The sequence below is a fragment of the Phoenix dactylifera genome, chromosome 2 (assembly GCF_051530095.1).
Source record: "Phoenix dactylifera cultivar Ajwa chromosome 2, Ajwa_hap1_PhDact_Kaust_v1.1, whole genome shotgun sequence".
Lineage (NCBI taxonomy): Eukaryota > Viridiplantae > Streptophyta > Magnoliopsida > Arecales > Arecaceae > Phoenix > Phoenix dactylifera.
In genome coordinates, this window is record NC_143191.1 from 23,689,116 (window position 1) to 23,708,274 (window position 19,159).

A 19,159-nucleotide genomic window follows, 5' to 3' on the forward strand; every position below is an offset into this window, starting at 1 on the left:
GCAGAGACGTCCCCCCAGGGGAGACGTCTCGCCTTAGTCGTGGAGACGTCTCGGGGACCGAATGAGGGCTTTTAAAATAGGTCGAAATAGCTCGAGCCGACCCGAGCTTTCTCCTTCATCCCCGACCAAAACGAAAAACCCTAGCCTCCATTTGCTCTCCACCTCAAACCCTAGCCTCCGTTTGCTCTCCATCACAAACCCTAGCATCCATGGCACCAAAGAAGGCTAGGACGACCCGTGGAAGGCGACCTAGGGCAGCGGCCGACGGTGAGGAACGGCGGGAAGAACCCTCCGCGCCGTCTCCTCCGGTTGCTCCGCCAACCGCGACTATTTCCTGTGCAAATCGCACAGTCACGACCGGAAGGTACATAGATTTCTCATTTTTAGATCATGAGGGGTTCTCTATTGGAGAGAGACTCCGAGCCCAAGGGTGGGAGCACTTTTGTACCCTCAATACCTCGACCTACCCCGGCCTAGTTAGAGAACTTTTTAGCAATATGGCCTTAGGGGACATAGGGTACACTGCATATGTCCGAGGGACATTAGTAGAAGTCAATGAAGATGTCCTATCCACTGTCTTACAAATTCCTAAGGACGGTGAGGCTCCAACCTCACATCCCCAAAGGGAATCAGCCCTAAATCTACTTTTAGAAAGAGAGGACTGCGGCCCTCTTGATGTTGTCAATTCCCAGGACCTAAATGCAGAGATGAGACTTCTTTTAAGTATTGTCAACCGGGTCCTATTTTCCAAAACCGGTCGCTTCGATTTTGTTTCGGAGCGAGATTTAGTTATAATGCACCATATCCTACTAGGGATACCCCTAAACCTCCCTAGACTTATGCTAAACTACATTGCCCTATGTCATAGGTATTCTAGGTTTAGTTTACCCTACGGCATGATCTTTACCTTAGTTTTCAAACACTTCAAAGTTCCCATTCCAACAAATGAACCTGCAAAGCCCTTGAGAAACACCGACTATTATAATGAGGGCACAATGAGAAGAATGGAATTTCATAAGAGAGATGGGTCGTGGGTGAAGGTACCAAAGAGAAAAGCCCAAATCCTAGAGCCCGAGAACCCACATCATGAGTCTGACCATCACTCTCCTCCACCTAGCCACTTGGATATCCCTGATATACCCTCCAGCTCAGCTGGACCTTCCACATCCATGCCACCACCTCCTCCAGTTAGTGGGCCCTCCTTCCTGTCAGAGGATCAGATGCGCACCTTAGCATCTGCCATTTGCCAGCAGATGAGGGAGGAGATGAGATCCATGATTTCTACAGAGTTGGCCCCCATCAGAGCTTCACATGAAGGGCTTCTACAAGAGATGAAGGATATTAGAAGTCAAATTGAAGCTACAACACAAGAAATAATGGGTGTGGGTGCCACCCAAACCATCAGATCAATAGAGCTCAAGGACAGCTTGAGGAGCATTTCCAAGAGTCTCAAAGAGCTGACAAAACTAGATGGCAACGTGGGCACCTTGGTTGCCCAACTCAGAGGAAGAATTGAAATGGCAACCATAGAGTTTGAAGCACTTGTGGCAGGTTTCCACAAGTCACAGGGAGATCAATTTAAGACCCTCATGGATTCCATCAATGCATTCATAGATGCAGCTTGTAAGGTTTATGAACAAAATACAGCTGGTAGGGCCCATGAGCAACGTCGCCGACGAGGGACATTTTGCAGGCTCTTCTTTTTGTAAATCCTAGGCTGTTTTGAAACACTTTTTGTATTAGAAATCAATACTTGTAATGATTTCTTCTTTTGACTATGTACTGACTTCGAAGATTTACAATGACATATGAATGACATACAATTTCTTTTGCAACCCTGTGTACATTTCCAACTCTGTATATGTAAATATGAATGTGCCTCTTGATGTGTCATAAGAATCTCATAACATACATTATGTATTCAAATTTGGCACAACTTATCAAAGCATATGAAACAGGGGGAGCACAACCTGAATATCAAAGGGGGAGTAAAATGAATGCTGAACTCTTTAATAAAGATAACTTGAATATCCTTGAGTGGTTAATTATATTATACTATGAATTGAGTTTTAAGCACCTAATGATAATTTGTCCCCTTCATTGTTGATGACAAAAAGGGGGAGTAGATATTGAATATGGAGATATTGAAAGGGGGAGTAGATATAATTGAAAGGGGGAGTAGATACATAGAAAGAACCAATATGGATATTGAATATGGAATGCAAAATTTATAATCATACTCCAAAGTTGATTTAGAAAAGATAAAATTGAAGAATATTGACTTGATTCAAATTCAGCATCAATATTTCATTTTTTGATTCAAATTCAGTTGATATGCTAAAATTGCTTAAGAGCTATAAAGTTCAATCCCATGCAATTATGCACGCTGTATCTAGCTCTAATCAAAACATTATACTTGTACATCTGATCAAATACTGTGTATATGTTTAAACTTCAAATTTTTGCATATACTCAGTGTTTTGTCATCATCAAAAAGGGGGAGATTGTTGACCCCCTAATGGATTTTGATGAATACAAAACACTAGAGTATAATTCCATTTATCTTAACAATTTAATTGAGGAATTCATGTGATTAATTGAGAATATTGTTAAGAAATGTCTAGGCAAGTTCCCATAATTTTTATGAATTTATTGAAGAATATTTTGAGTTAAAGAAAACAGATCAGGGACAGCCGAGACGTCTCCGGATAGTTTCAGAGACGTCTCTGGCACAAACAGGAAGAACTGGGACACTTGGAGACGGCCCCGACACCTGCCGAGTCGTCCCCGCGCTAGCGGAGTCGACTCTCTCAGTAGCGGAGTCGACTCTCTCAGTGGCGGCAGAAAGGCAATTTTCAAGAGATATGCGCGAGACGTCCCCACTGTACGCGGAGTCGTCCCCGCAAGTAAAAAGGAGACTTCCCGAGTCATCCCCAAGATAGCGGAGATGGCTCTCTCAGGGTTTTCCAGAGAATGGTTTTTTCGGTGATAAGGAAGCGGAGTCGACCCTGAGACAGCGGAGTCGTCCCCATGCATAAAGTGCAAACAAGCCGAGACGTCCCCTGAAGGAGCGGAGTCGACTCTCTCAGGAAATTCCAGAGGACATGTTTTTCAGAGATAAAGAAGCGGAGTCGTCCCCAAAGCAGCGGAGTCGTCCCTATTCAAAAAGTACAAACAAGCCGAGACGTCCCCTTAAAGTGCCGAGTCGACCCCAGACAACGTAAAAAGTAAAATCTTGTAGCCGAGACGTCTCTCGTTGAAGCGGAGACGTCCCGGAGCGCCTGGGACGCGACTGACAGCTTTTTAGGTTTAGTTTGAATTTCAAATCCTTTTTACTTTGTCTCTAACGGCTATATTTGCTTTTTTTGGGCTATAAAAGGGACCTCTTAAGCGCTTCTCAACAACTCTTCACCAACCCAAAGCTAGATCATTCAAGAGAAAAGTAAGAAAGAAAAGTTCAAGGGAGTGAGTGCATTCAAGTGAAGAAATCAAGTGTTTTCAAGCTTCCCAAGTGATTTCAAGCTCAACCTCTCTCGTACGCTCGGGATTCAAAGCTCACACTCAACCCTACGCGGTCCACATCGGAAGAATCAACATTTCTCACGCTTCCAACGGCAAAAGGATTCTTCCGGGTTCTATTGTTCATAATTGTCATATTTGCTTTTTAGAGCTTTACTTTTCCTTTGTAAACTCTTTCATTGTGGTGCTTGTTCCAGTCAAGGGACTTGGAACAAGGGAAAGGCGTCCCAAGCCTAAGTGAAATTGGGGGTTTTAGGGTTTGTTGTGAGCCCGGTGTAAAACAACGAGTTGGGTAGTGAACTCGCAAAACTACCGTACTGTAATCTTGGATTATAGTGAAAATTCCCAAAGGTGATTTGGGGAGTGGATGTAGGAGCGGTGGAAGCTCCGAACCACTATAAAACATTGTGTTTGCGATTGACCTTTCTTATTCCTCCTTCTTTACTTTAGTGCATATATTCGTGTGTTTTATTTTTAATTAGTCAAAAGCTTTTAAAACACCCAATTCACCCCCCTCTTGGGTGACCATCTCTGGGCAACATCTATTTTTCAGATCCAGAGGCTTGATCGCACGGGATTGGGAAGTGCGTTAGATTTTCCGATGATTTTTCAGTTATTGGCATTTTAGTTAGTTTAGTTTGGACATTTGAATTATGTTAGCAAATGTTATTTTTAAACTTCGTAAGACTGCTTTTGAACAATTTAAATAATTATGTCATTTTTGAACATCTGTATTTGCTCCGATATGTTCCAATGCCTTGCACGCCTGCGCGGCTCGCCGTGCGGGCGTGCGTCGTCTGCCGCGCCTCGGGCTCGGGGCGTGATAGATTTGGTGGTATCAGAGCTCAGGTTTGAGATCACTAGGGATTGTAACAGAAACAATTATATTGAGCCTAAGTTTTAGGATTTGTAGGATTCGTCAGAAAGGTTGAGAGATGGGTAGTAACTAGACAAAGGGATAATGTTCATTTGTTTTGTTAACTATTTTGTATTATTCTGTTTGGATAAATTTTTAAAATTTATATATTTTCACTGAATCAGAATGCCGCCTTGCCGTGTCCGTAGCTTGAATCGGATGGTTGGGCGTTCTCGGGGAAGAGCCCCTACTAACCAAGCTGGTGAGGCATCGCATAGCTCAGGACCCCATGGTCAATCAACTCCAGAAACTGCTGCCGGAAATCAAACCCGGGTGCTCGAACTGATTGAGGAGGTCGTTGGGTTAGTACGCCAACAGAGGCAACAACCTCAGCAACCAATCCAGCAAGTTGTTGATCCTCCGGAGCAAAGGAGTATAGCTGAATTCAAGAGAATGGCTCCTTCGGCTTTTAAAGGCACCACTAGTCCTCAAGAGGCCGAAGCCTGGATAGATGAAATGGAGAAAACCTTCAGAGCAATGGAGTGCACCGATGAAGAGAAGATCAGATTTGCCACCTATATGCTTCAGGATCGAGCTCATCATTGGTGGATGTCTGTGGAGCGCACATTGGCACCCGAGCAGGAGGCACTTACCTGGCAGAGGTTTCGCACAGCCTTCTACTTCAAGTATTTCCCTTCAAGTCGCCTTAGGGAGCTAGAGAGAAAATTTCTAAATTTGTCTCAAGGAACTATGACCGTGGATGAGTATGAGGCAGAGTTTGATAGGTTAGCTCGGTTTGCTCCCACCCTCGTCATAGATGCAGAGTTCCGGATGAGGAGATTTGAAGAAGGATTGAAGCCTCATGTTTCAGATGTGGCCAACAGGGTCATAAAATAGCAGAGTGCCCTCGCAATCGGAAAGTATCACAATCAGATCAGAGGCCTCAAGCTACAAGGACCCAGCAAGTGCAAGGTTCTCCTGCTCCGATTCAGATTGCTCAGCCTTCTTCTCCTAAGCAACAGATAGGAGGGAGACCGCATACACATGGTCGTATTTATGCACTGACTCAGCAGGATGCTCAGACATCCAATTCTATGGTGTCAGGTACACTACCGGTTGCTTCTGTTTATGCTTATATACTATTTGATTCTAGTGCTGCACATTCATTGTGTCATGGATCTTTATGCGAAAACATGACCTACCTTGCGTGCCGTTAGAGTATGATTTACATATTAACACCCCTACCGGAAGTGGGATGATTGGTAATCAGGTCTGCAAGACTTGCCCGGTTCAGATAGTAGGTAGAGACTTGCCTGCTGATTTGATAGTTATAGATATGTATGACTTTGACATAATTCTTAGTATGGACTGGTTAGCGTCACACTTTGCTACCATTAACTGCCATGAAAAGCGGATAAAAGTTCAGATCCCTGGATACATTAAATTTAGCTTCGTAGGTAGTGGCCTATACTTTCCCTTGAGTTCTCTGCTATGCACGTTAGGCAGCCTGTACGTGTGGTTGATAGAAAGGAACATGTGTTGAGGAGGTGCATAATTTCTTATGTTAAGATCTAGTGGAACAATCACTCAGAAAGTGAGGCTATACGGGAACTGGAGGACGAGATGAAGGAAAAATATCTGGGCCTTTTTGCAAGCTAAGGTATGTTAAATTTCAAGGACAAAATTTTTCTAAGGGGGAGAGAATGTGAGACACGGGCTGAAGTCGGCAGCCCCTGCCGACTTCAGTCCCGTTCCCTCTTTTGGGAAGACCGGAACAGAGGATCGTGATTGCGATCCTCTCCGGCTCTTCCGGGGACGGTCGGGGCGAGGATGCTGCAAGTCCCGCGGCACCCCCCCTCCAGCTAATCCACGGCCGAACCACGGCCACGGATTTCGCTCGGCCGCCGCGAGATTGCGGCGGAGAGCCATCACGAGGGGGGTGATAAAAACCCCCCAAGCCCTCCTCCCTAGGGCACCTCCGAGCTCCTCCTCCTCCCTCCTTCCCTCCTCCTCTCCTTGGTGACCGGCGTGCCTTCCCGACCGAGCGCCGTCCGGATCCCCCTCACAACCATCCCCTGTTCCGAGATCCATCCTTTCGGTTTCGAATGCTGCCGCCGCCGCTTAACCGCCGGATCGAACAGCCACGGCCGAGATCCGCCACCTCCATCGACCGCCCGTGAGCTTCCCTCCTTGTCTTCGTTCCGTTGCCATTTAACCTTGATTTTCCCCTCTGTTTTGACCCCACAAACTGAGATCATCTCGGTTGCTGCTTCACGCCGGTCGCCGCAGCAGCTGCCGACCGCCACTGCGATCGGTGGCCGTCGACTGGGCATCAGCCTCCGCAACCCAGGCCGGCCAACTCGGCGGCTCCCTGCTCCTTCCTCCTTGTTCTCTTCTTCCCTTGTTCTTTGATGAATCGAGATGAAGAAGGCCCACTGTGAGCCGTGAGCATAATGATGGGCTGTTGGGCCCTGTTCCATTGCAGGCCCAACTTGGGCCCAGTCCAGTCCAGTTGGGCCCAGTTGGGCAGTACCTTTGTGGGCCCAGTTCAGATTCGAACCCGAAACAAAAAAAAAAATCCGAAATCCAGTTCAGACCCGAAACCCGAAATCCACAATCCAGTTCAGATCCGAAATCCGACCCGAAACCCAGTTCAACTCTGAACCCGGAGCCCGAGCCCGAACCCGAACCCGAACCCGAACCCAAAACCCGAAACCCAAAACCCGAAACCTGAAATCCGAAACCCAGAATCCGAAATCCGAAACCAGTTCAGACTCGAAATTCGAAATCCGGAATCCGAAACTTGAAACCCAGAACCCAAAATCCGAACCCGTTTGGCCAATAAATGAAATTTTATAGTTAAGCCTTTGATAGTATATTATTGCACAAAAGAGCCTTTTGTAATTTGTATTTGATCCCTATAGGAAAGATTTATTACATAAAGGTCCCTAACTATATTTATTTAGTCCACTCAAGCTTTATAAAATAGTACCCTGTAATTAAGTATTAGTCCCTGCAATAAATTTTATTGCATAAATGAACCAGTTAGAAGCCAACTTTGGGGGCCCATTAGGCCGTGTCCGATATGGGCCCTATCGGGCCATGCCCATTATGGGCCAACTCTGGGCCCTGTTGGGCCGTGTCCAATAGTATTATTTTTGGATTTTACTTAGTTCTGAAATTAACAAGGAATTAATTAAATTTAAACAGGTGAACCTGATCCGCCTATCTGAAGTAGGGATTAAGCGAGAAGAGGTAAGTAACTTAATGCTTCAAAGTGCATTTTTCTAAATTATTTGGTAAAATAATTATTACTGGATTAAATTTTGAAATATGTTTTGTATTTAGTAAAATGGGTCTGACATGTTAAATTTTATTTGAAAATCATATCATATGCTTTGAAATCCGTGAAATATGATTGTACAGTTTATGAAATCTATTTATATATATATATATATATGCATTCTCAGCATGGCTATGATCTGTTCTGTTCTGGCCCCGCCAATGGAGATTATACGTTGGACCTGTCGACTTGTAATCTGTGAGGAACCGGTTTCGACACCGCGCCACCAGTGATTAGAATAGTGGTTTCTGGACACCGGCTGCATCGATGGGTAAATATAGTGGATTTGGCACTTTTGTGCAACACCAGCCGCCATCGGTGGATAAATATAGTGGATTTGGCATCTTGTGCGACCCATGCCACTGGGTTACGTGGCCATAGCCTACTATGTTGAGATTTTGGTATCAGAGTTTTTGGAAAAATGATAATAAGTTTTGAAAACAGTAAAACAATGTTATTTATGATTTATTCCAGACATTATCCTGTATTCTGATTTGATATGCTCTGACCCCACTTTGGGGTATTTTGTTGCTTACTGGGCTAGTGTAGCTCATTATTTTATTTTCTCTATTTTTCAGATCAGAGGCTTGATCGCACGGGATTGGGGAGTGCGTTAGATTTTCCGATGATTTTTCAGTTATTGGCATTTTAGTTAGTTTAGTTTGGACATTTGAATTATGTTAGCAAATGTTATTTTCAAACTCTGTAAGACTGCTTTTGAACAATTTAAATAATTATGTCATTTTTGAACATCTGTATTTGCTCCGATATGTTTCAATGCCTTGCACGCCTGCGCGGCCCGCCATGCGAGCGTGCGGCGTCTGCCGCGCCTCGGGCTCGGGGCGCGACAGTTATTTAGTTCTAAGATCACTATTTCTCCAACCAGTTGTAAACTAACCTTAGAAAATAGTACCACCATTCACAACAAGAAGGCTTTCCATTCTCTGAGGTGCATACAAGTATGATGGGTATAAAATAAAAAAATCTAATTATAAAAAGATCAAGAAGGTTTGTTCTATAGAATTGAATATGATGTTCCCACTTCTAAATCACACTAGAGATGTAGAAACAAGATTATAACCTTCCAAGACTCATTTTGACCAATTAAAATATAAAATATTATCTTGTTGGAACTATAATAACAAGACTATGCGATAATCTGAAAAATTCATTAATTATTTAAATTTTACTATTCCACAAAGTTGTTCAATTAATGTCAAAAGTGGACTTGGGCCAGCTTCTAGTCTGACCATAGGCTAGGCTTGAGAAAGTTCAGGTTGGGTTGGAATCTAAAAGTAGAACCTAAAAGAATTTTTGGGTAGGCTTGTGTCGATGCTTAGCTCGACCCCGAAGCTCGAGCTTGAGCTCGGACCAAAAATTGAGCCTGAAATCAAACCCAAAAATAGGACTGAAACAAGGCCCGAGACCTGCCCTGGCTCTATATCCCACCAGGCCTTGAGGCTCAATTTGGTCGGTCACTTTCTTCAATGAATCTGATTCGTCTGTTTATTGAGCTAAGGCAGTGAAGATTGACTGCCTACGGATGAGAGGGGTGGGCTTAAACCTTCGATCCCTAAGTCTCTTGCCCCGAATTTCTCTTTGATCCTTCGAGTCTCTATATCTCTGCAGCTCTTCGCTTTTTTGTCCACTTCCAGTAGCCCCCCACCTCCTCTCATCATTGCTAGTCAACAGTGCAATGTTACGGGCCCCCTTTTCGAAGAACAAAGAGACAGCCACAGCCAATGTTCCTGATCCCTTCCCCATTGCTGTGTGAGAGAGAGAGGAAAGAGAGAAGAGATGAGCAATGCCCAACTATGGGCACTATTCTTGGAGAGTTGGGGTTCGACAGCCATAGTTCTTAGGACCCATATAGCTTTGAATAGCCTTCCTAGCATGACGAGGTCTATTCTCCTCTATTTGATCTGCTCTAACCTCCTCCCTTCCGCTGTCCTCTCCCTCTCCAAGCCCACCTACATATCTTTCCCTTCATTCTCTCATTCAAAATAAACGAAAAAAGAACCATCTTTTCCTTTTTATTAGTATTCCCATGGTTTTAGTATTTTTCTAGTATTTTAAAGCAAGATATCCTATTTTTGGGGCAATTATGGTCATACTATGGTGCATTATTGTTAAAAAAAAATATAATTTTTACCATTTCTCATTAATCTGGCAAGCCCAATCAAGCCATGTAGGGGCCAATCGAGCCAAAAATTAGGTCAACCCACTACAAAAGAAAGGATATCTCCCGGCGGTTTTTTTGGTCTCTACCGATGCTTTTAAGCATCGGCGAATTTCCAGCCCATGCACCCCAAAGCGTGGGTCAGACGTCGAGCAGGTGGGCGTGGGTCCGATTTTTGCCGATGCTAAGAGAAAGCGTCGGTAAAAATAGGGCTTTCCCGATGCTAATAAAAGCGTCGGCAAAAACGACATTCGCCGACGCTTTAAAGTGTCAGGAAAGCCCAAAGCATGCCCAGTTTTGGATTTTCGCCGACGCTTTAAAGCGTCGTTATAAATATTTTTTTTTTAAAAAAATATTTTAAAAAATATTTTGAATCAGAGCCTCGATTCCTCCCCAATTTCCTCTCCGCGTTCTTCATCGCATCCCTCAGATCCCACAGATGCCCCATGCTCGCGCTCAGATCCAGCGGCTCCATCTGCACCACGTCGACCCCCTCGACGCCGACGATCGCCTCGATCTCCGCCAGCCTCGCCGCCGTCTCCACCTGGCACATCACCAGCAGCTCCTTGTCAACCCGCGCCAGGTAGCCATCGTCGATGCCGTAGGCGGAGGCGCACACCACTGCGTCGGCGGACCCGCGGACGCCGCGCGGCGGAAAACAGCAGAATGAGATGGCGAGCTCGGCGGCGCCGGGGGACTCGATCATGGGGAACATGAGGCCCTGGGGGCCGAATGGCCGGGGTGCGATCGCCTCTCGTTGCCATTGAAGCGGGCTCCGAAGAAGAAGGCGACAGAAAGGAGCCACGAGTCGCTATGCACCGGCTCCTTTCTGTCGCTGTGTCCCTCGCGAAGTTGATCCCGAGCGCCGGCTCGGGCAGCTCCGGCGGCACCTCCTTCGCCGGCAACGTCACCTCCCACATCCCTCCAGGATGCCCATACAAGCACAAGTTCTCCTTCTCTGCATCAAATCAACCCACACCCAAATCCCTCGATTCCAAGAACCAGATCCAACACCAAAACAACCCTGATCTCAAACTTCTACCGATCTTTACAAAAAAAAACAAAAAAAAACTCACCTGGATCGCACATCGCATAGAACTCATCGACATCTGAGGGTAGAACAGATCCCAAGAAAATATGAGAAAACAACCAAAAAAAAAGTCGAAAAGATCGAGCAAAAGAGGGATTGGAGAAGGGTTTGGTCCCTGTACCTCTATCTCTATGAAGCACTAGTGACTGATGTTTCTGGAGAGAGAGAGAGAAGACGAGGAATGGGCGAGAGAGATGTGGGTAATACTATTGGTTAAATAGATGCTTTCCGATCTCTGGAATGGGTTGAGGGAGGAGGGATGACCCTTCCGACAGGGGTTGTTTGGAGGGGGGTCGTTGGCTTCCCTCCCTGCTTCTGCACCGGCACCGGAACCCCGTAAGCCCCACCCTCTTCCGGCAACCCGCGCACCGGCTCACCCGCCTCGCGGCAACACCACCGCGGCGGCAGCATCAGCCTTGGACGCCGGCCCCTCCGCACCTCCCCTCCCTGCTTCCGCTGCCGGATCCGGCGACCGAGCCGGGGCGGAGCTGGCTTTCTCGTGGCTGGAGCGGGAGGGCTGCGAGGGGGAGGCGAATCCGGCAGCCTGGAAGCAGGCTTGGCACATGTTGTTGGTGGCGGGGTCGTCGTAGAAGCCGCAGTTGTTGACGCAGAGGGTGAGAGTTTCCGGGACCTGGAGCTCCTCTCTCTGGGCCATTTCTCGTCTTCGATTGCTCGCTGGGGTTAGGGTCAGGGTTTCGGGAGGATTGAAGGATTTGTGAACGCGAGAGGGGAGGGGTTTTGAGCGGCCCGTGGAGGGAAGAAGAGGCGATGGAGAGGGGTTTTTCAAGGGGTGGGGGGAGAGGGGGGAGAAGGTCATGGCAAGGAAAAGGAGCCCCATGGGAACACGGTCCGATCCCGAAATTGGCCCTGTATTGGGCGCTTATTTTACGACAGCGTGTGAGGGTGGCTTCCGACAGGGGGTTGTTTGGAGGGGGGTCGTTGGCTTCCGACGACGTTTTTTAGCGTCGTCTTAGGCCTGCGACTACACCGACGCGTATTAGCGTCATTTTTTGCCGACGCATTTTACAAGCGTCGCCAAGTTTAGACGTTAGACTGAAAATTGCCGACGCTTGTAAAAAGCGTCGGCAAAAAAGCGTCGGTAAAATCGACTTTTCCTGTTGTGACCAGACCATGAGTTAGTCAAGTCTTTTGGCCCAAATAGTCTAATTTGGACCAATGCGATTGGTTTTCGGGTGAGCTTTAGATCAAGCTAACATTTTGAAAAAATCTCGGGCCTAAGCCTAGCCCCGAGCCCAAAAAAAATTTGATCTGGATTCCAACAGAAGCATAGCCCAATCTTGTCCGACCTCGTTCTAGCCCTACATTCAATGAATAATTTGTAGATTCTCGATTGTTTTGTGAATTAATCATAAAATTCATAGAAAATAGGAATGATTCATGATTAATTCAAGGAATCCTAAATTGTTCATTAGACAGAAAGAAGGTTTATGGTGCCACATGAGATTCTAGGTAATGATTGAGGCAGGCCTAAGGCATATAGGGATGAGTAGGGGTGGCAAAATATGATCCGACCCGCCAACCCGATCCGTGTTCGACCTGCCATAAATAAGTTTCAGTTTGGCCTAAATAGATTCGGATCGTAAACAGGTTGACCCGTTTAATATGTTTATTAGTTAGGTCGGATACATATTTTAGATGTCTGACCCATTTAACCCGTTTAATATATGGAGCACTTTGGGTGAATAGAAAAGACGTTTCTGAAAAAATACACGGTAAAACCCCTTTAACTCTAAACCCCTCCATCATCCATAGCCGCCGGTTCCTCTAGGGTTTCTCCCCTTCGTGTCCTTACTCTTCCAGATTCTCCTCCTTCTCCGTTAGGGTTAGGTTTTCGCCAATGGCAGGCCGAGCGTTAATCTCGAAGCTCCCCTCCGTCTCCCTCTCTCCCCTCTTCTTCTCTCGATCCTTCGCCTCTCGAGCTCTCACCTTCGCTCGTCCTTCTTCTCTCCTCCGCCTCCGCACCCTCCTCCCCCTTGTCGACTCCCTCTGTCTCCCCATCGGCGGCGGCTGTTTCGGCGAGGTCCGGTGCTTCTCAACCCAGCCAACGATGAGGTCGGTGCTTCGGCAAGGTCCAGTTTCCTTTCCCCTCCGCTATTTCCCTCGGATCTCTCTTTTTTTATTTCTTTTAATTTTTTGATTTCTGTTCTCATGTGTCTTGGTGTTTGTTGATGCGTAGCTGTGAGCGCGAAGGATCGGGCCGGCCTTGTTAATGCTTTGAAGGTGAGGTTTTTTTTTTTCTGAAACTCATTTTTTCGTACTTTGATCGGGGCTTTCTTGCTTCTGTTCTATCTTCATCTTTGTTCTGATTTTGTGATTAGAAATCTAGATTTTTTTGTTTCATATTTTTTGGAAAAAAAATTGTAACTTGATGTGTTCTTGAAACAGAACAAGCTCTAGAGTCTGGCAGGGAAGCAATCCGATGTGCTGGAGACCCTCTCGCTGAAGGTCCGGAAGCGTGTTGAGGTGCTGAGGGAGATCCAAGTTTGATTTTTTTTCCCCATCTCGATCCCTTATGTTTTTCGTCTCCCAAGGTTCCTTCTTGGTGCTTCTTCTTTGGGGTTTTACAGATTTAGGATGAGTTCTGAAGAAATTTTTAATTAAACAGATTAAACAGTTCAGGTCGGATTGGACTAAATAGGTTAAACAGGTCAGATCGGGTTGGGCAAACAGGTTAAACAGGTCGGATCGGGTTGGGTTTATTAAATAGGTTAAACAGGTCGGATTGGATTACCTGTTTATTAAACATGACAAGTTCAGGTTGTAATTCTTAATAAACATGTCGGATTCAGGTTTATGATTTTCTGATCCGACCTACATCTGATTCGACCCGTTTATGTCTGACCCGACCCGATTGCCACCCCTAGGGATGAGTGGTTTGATATGGGAGATATCTTTTGGAAGATATCTTTATAGAAGAAAATATGGGTGAAACTTTTACCACTTCCCAACTTTTCTTTTTTGCCTTCGTGACTTTTCTTCCAAAAGTTTTTTTCTTCAAAAAAAAAAAGATTAGATATCTTCCTCTTATTCTCATTCAAATATAGGCCTACAAGTGGATTGATCTATCTCCAATCTAGAACTGATTCGAAACCCATTTATTCCAACCAGCACCAAAGTTACATGGATTAGGTTTGGATTTGAAATCATGACCTGTTCTAAAAATGGATTAAATTTGGATATTTAAATTTCCAGTTTGAATCCGCACTAACCTAGAGCGATTGAAAACTAGTATACTATATATTTCAATACTATGGTTTAATATAAGAAATATAAGTCTTTTTCTAATGATAAACTCAACTCAACTAAGCCTTAATCCCAATCTAGTTTGGGTCGACTACATGAATCCTTTTCCTCCATTCCTCTCGACTTAAAGTATATTTTCTGAAAAATGTAACGATTTCAAGTCCTTCTTTATTATTTACCCTATGTAATTTTTGATCTGCCTCTATCCCACTTTTTTTCCATATGCAGGAAATTACTCTTTTGTACCAGTAGGACCTTGCCTCTTCAGGATCAGTGTGTTGAATGTCTGCTTCCAGCCCCGTGGGATCGTAGAGGTAGTGAAAAAGTGCAGAACTACTGCCATCACATCCTCCCTGATGATATGCTAATATCTTTTTAAGAAAATAGGAGAAAATGCATCTAGCCCCGAGGTTTTGTCCTCACCTAAAGACCAGAGAGTCTCCGGAACCCCCAAAGCTGATACTAGGATGATCAAGGCTGCAAATCCTATGTAAATTATGTTTTTGATAATGTTAAGATTTAGCATGCTATTATTCTATTGTACAAGATATTTATGATATAATTAGATAATCAATTTGTTTATTATGATTTGTGTTTGAATTATTTTTGACCTGATTTGAATATGCATTGCGTTTGGATTGTTCCCACCCCCAATCCTACCCGTCTTGCTCGTAGCCTCTACTTGTAAGCTTTTCCACTTCAATCCTACTCTCTTCTGTGCATTTTACTTCTTTTCAACCTCCCACTGTATATTGTCTGGCAACTCTTCTTCATAGTTCCTAGGTTTGATACACTTTTACTGATGAAATATATAAGATTTCTAAATAGATATGAGATATATAATTCTAAATAGTGACATGCATTATATAATTCTAAATAATTACATACTAACATATTTTGATTTTTGAACTTTATTGAATTTTTGCTGAATTATTTCTTAATCTTGTCAAATTGTTTCTGAATGCTAAACTTGTGGCCAGGATGGGAACAAGTTTAGGTTGCAGTAGCGGCAACCTTGTTTTTTTTGTTTTTTTCATAAGATGGATATAGGATGTAAAGCTAATCCTATATACTTTCCCTAACAGACAAGTACACTATTTTCAAACACATAGTGAGGATTGGAAGCAGCAAACCCAGAGTTGTCGAATTAGAAGTACAATCTCTATGACGATCCAATTCTTTTTCTTTTCCTACCTTGACATGGCTGAAAGAGCTAAACTTATTTATCTTAGATAGCAAACTCTTATTCTTATTAATAAAAAAGGTAGGGCTAGCAATTGTTATCATAATTGGTCAGTTTCTCTCCCTTGTCTGCTTCACCAGTCAAGTTTGAACATGAGGCTAAGAGGAAGATATTAATCAACTCAATTAACAACAATTGTTGAGACGTAGGAGTTCTTTGAAAGATATATGGATTACAAAGTACAGTATCCAAAATTAACAAAATAAAATGACATATTTTTTTTAAAAGAAAAATTTGCAGGATAGTTTCTTTCTAGCATATTTGATAAAATAAACGAAGAGAAAGAAATATATTTATTCTGTGTACTTTTCTATCACAATAACAGCGATTTGTACATCAATATTAACCTAACAATATAGCTAAGAACGAAAACACATCAAAGAAAAGATGAATCATATTTGGACTAATAGAGTAACAATGGTAAATATGCTTAACAAAATTCAAGAAATTAAGCTTTGAGAAACAAAGAACAGTTTCCCACATAAAAAAGAAACCAAGAATGGTATTATGAGCTACATACTTCATATTTAAGTATTATAGGCGAGTTTACAAATCATGCAGCACCAGATCTAACTTGAAGCCATATTATTGCACAGGAGTATTCCACATTGAATTTCCAAAAATCTTAAGATTTCATTCTTAACTATAAAAGAGTAAGAACAGGCCCTCCTCACCTCTGATCGCTGGGCAAAACCTGCGAGGAAGCGTGACCAGCAAGGCAATGTCTTGGATCAATGAACTTGGATGACCAGGGCAACATCAATATATGTAAATTAGGAAGAGAGAGATGGTCGTGGCGTAGTCAGAATGCAAGCTGGCAAGTTGTCCACTTGCTGAAAATTATTAGATGGACTCCTGTGGACTGGGCCAATAGTCACTCGCCACATTATCCCCATTTAAAGTCTTCGAGATATATATATAAAAAAAAAAAGGAAGATACAGATGGTCGTGCGGTGGTCAGAATGCAAGCTGGCAAGTTGTCCAAAATTATTAGATGGACTCCTATTGACTGGGCCAATAGTCACTCGCCACATTATCTCCCATCTTGTATTTTAAAGTCTTGGAGATCAAAAGGGGTGGGAATTTTTTTTTTTTTTTTTTTTGATGAAAACGGCAATTCATATAGCTCTAAGTTGAGTACATCCAGCCATATAAAAATAAAGTAAAGAGTGCAAGGTGGGAGAAATATCTCCTAACGATGTCCAAATGACCTCTCCGGAGTGCCAAGCGGTAAATGAGGCGACCCAATCTGCTGCACTGTTCGCCTCCCGAAAAACATATAAAGTCTAGAAAACGCTCGACTCCTGAGCCAATCTTCGAATCTCACGGATGAGAGGATGATCATCTCCATATCTGTCCACTCCCCGAATCCACTCTATCACCACAGAGGAGTCCCCCTCAAGGCATATGTGCTCAGCACGAAGTACCCGCCTCGCAGGCTGCCCGCAGCTCCGCACCGACTATAGTAAATTCCGGCGCGCGGCAGCCGCCGGCTGCTATCAAACTGCCGAGATGGTCCCTGATAACAAAGCCAACTCCTCCTGACACCCCGTCCGCCGACCTACTACCATCAAAATTCACTTTGAGATGACCAAGGGGTGGGGGTACCCGAGAGACTAGGGCAAACCTGGGTGCTGTGACAGCAGAAAGAGTACCCCAGATGTCCCTGGCCATCTCAAAAGAGAAAGTAATAGCAGTGGTAGAAACCTCCCTGGCAAGACGCATGGCTCTGTCCACCACCATCCGTGGGGGTAACCGTCTGCCCTCAAAAATACCCGCGTTCCTGTCCAGCCAAATAGAATGAGCCAAATATGCCCACCGGATCCCGGCCTCAACCGTGCTGGGCCGCCGCATGGCCACTCTCAACCAATGAATCAAATCCTGTGTCGACTCGACTGAATGGGGCAGCAATGTGGGCGATCGGCTCCAAATGCCCCTAGCTCTGGGGCACTGCAAAAGAACATGATCCATCGTCTCCTCAGTCTCCGTACACTCATCACAACACTGAGTGATCCTCACCCCTCGCCGTGCTAGTAAGCTCCTGGTCGGTAGGCAACCCCACGCTACCTTCCAGATGAAGAGCGCCACACGCGGGTGAATCCGCATCCTCCAGATCCATCCTCCCTCTATCTGTCGGGCTGGCTCTCGGCTCAATAATGTGTGGATATCCCTGGCTCGCACCTGCGATCGCCCTGTCGGCATCCAGACTAATCTATCCGCCCCTCCCTGGGCAAAAACAGGTAGGGCCAGGATCCTCTTCGCCAACTGCTCCCCGAAAACCTCCCTAATTAGCTCCACCCTCCAGCGGTCCCCCCCGGCTCCATCAAGTCACTGACCCTGAGACCGGCTAACCTCGATGTGTCCACTGTAACCGGCAGTCTACTCATAGGCTGCTCCGTCACCCAACGGTCCTCCAACACATCAATAGATCGACCATCACCAATGGCCCATCTAATCGCAGGAAACACCAACCCTGCTCTAGCACAAATCTCCCTCCAGATCGGTGAGTGGCGCCGCCCAGACCGGGCACCCGACACTGGATCGCCATACTTGGCCCTCATAAGTGAAGACCACATGCCATCAGGCTCCAACACCACTCTAGCAGCGTGTCGTGCAGCTAGAACCTCACGCCTCGCCACCAAAGACTGCACACCCAAACCACCATATCTCGTCGGCTGACATACAACCTCCCAAGCCATAAGATGGATACCCCCTCTGCCTCCAGTCCTCCCCCAAATAAAATCCCTGAAGATCTGCTCAATATTCCTAACTGTCGCTACCGGTATAAGAGAGTTAGATAATAGGTAAATCGGGATCGAGGAAAGAACTGACCGTACCAGTATAATCCTGCCCATCATGGAGAGAGAATGTATCTGCCACCCCTCCAACCTATGCCGGATACTGATCTCAAGAGAGGTGCAATCACTGCTACGCAGATGCTGACCAGAGATCAGGACTCCCAAATACCTTAACGTGCCTTCCTGCTCTCCCACCCCCAAAATCTCCAGTATAGCGGTCTTCACATCTGGTTTGGTCTTCGGGCTAAAACAAATTGCTGATTTAGATGAATTAACCCGTTGACCAGACATAGAACAATAATCCCGCAAGATCATCCAAATGATCCCTGCTGCCTGTCTAGTCGCACGGACTAACAGAAGACAATCATCGGCAAATAGTAGATGAGAAATCGGTGAGGCATCCGGCACAGGCCTATAAACCTCCAGCTCCTGGGTGATCACTGCATGCCGCAAGGTCCTGGAAAGCGCATCTGCACATATAATAAACAGTAATGGGGAGAGGGGACAACCCTGACGCAGCCCACCAGAGGACACAAAATACCGTGATGGCGTTCCATTTACCAAAATGGCAAAGGAAGGGCCTCTGATACATCCCATGACCCATCTGATCCATGCCTCGGGAAATCCAAACCCCTGCAAGGACTGCTGTACAAAATCCCATCTCATCCTATCGTATGCCCTCTCCATGTCAAGCTTGACCCCCATCAGACTCCTCCTGCTCGACGCCCTGCCAAGATCATACATGAACTCCTGGGCAATAAGAACATTATCTGTGATACTCCGTCCTCCCACAAAAGCCCCCTGCTCCGGACTGATCAATCTCGGAAGTATATCCCTCAATCTGACAGCTAGTAACTTCGCCGTCGC

The 19,159-nt window shown here is 45.2% G+C and overlaps 1 protein-coding gene across 4 annotated transcripts in view; it reads right to left on the reverse strand.

Moving 5' to 3' along the window:
- The window catches only part of LOC103697581 (disease resistance protein RPM1-like), a 29,831-nt gene extending 13,504 nt beyond the window's left edge, over positions 1-16,327 (reverse strand). For 2 of the 4 annotated variants that reach the window (XM_089928831.1, XM_089928829.1), the window contains exon 1: positions 16,015-16,285. The gene's annotated coding sequence lies outside the window, so the exon portion shown is untranslated. Of the gene's footprint in view, positions 1-16,014 lie in introns of all 4 variants that reach the window. The other 2 variants (XM_089928832.1, XM_089928830.1) reach the window with 2 other exon arrangements.
- Between the last annotated feature and the right edge of the window lie 2,832 nt (positions 16,328-19,159).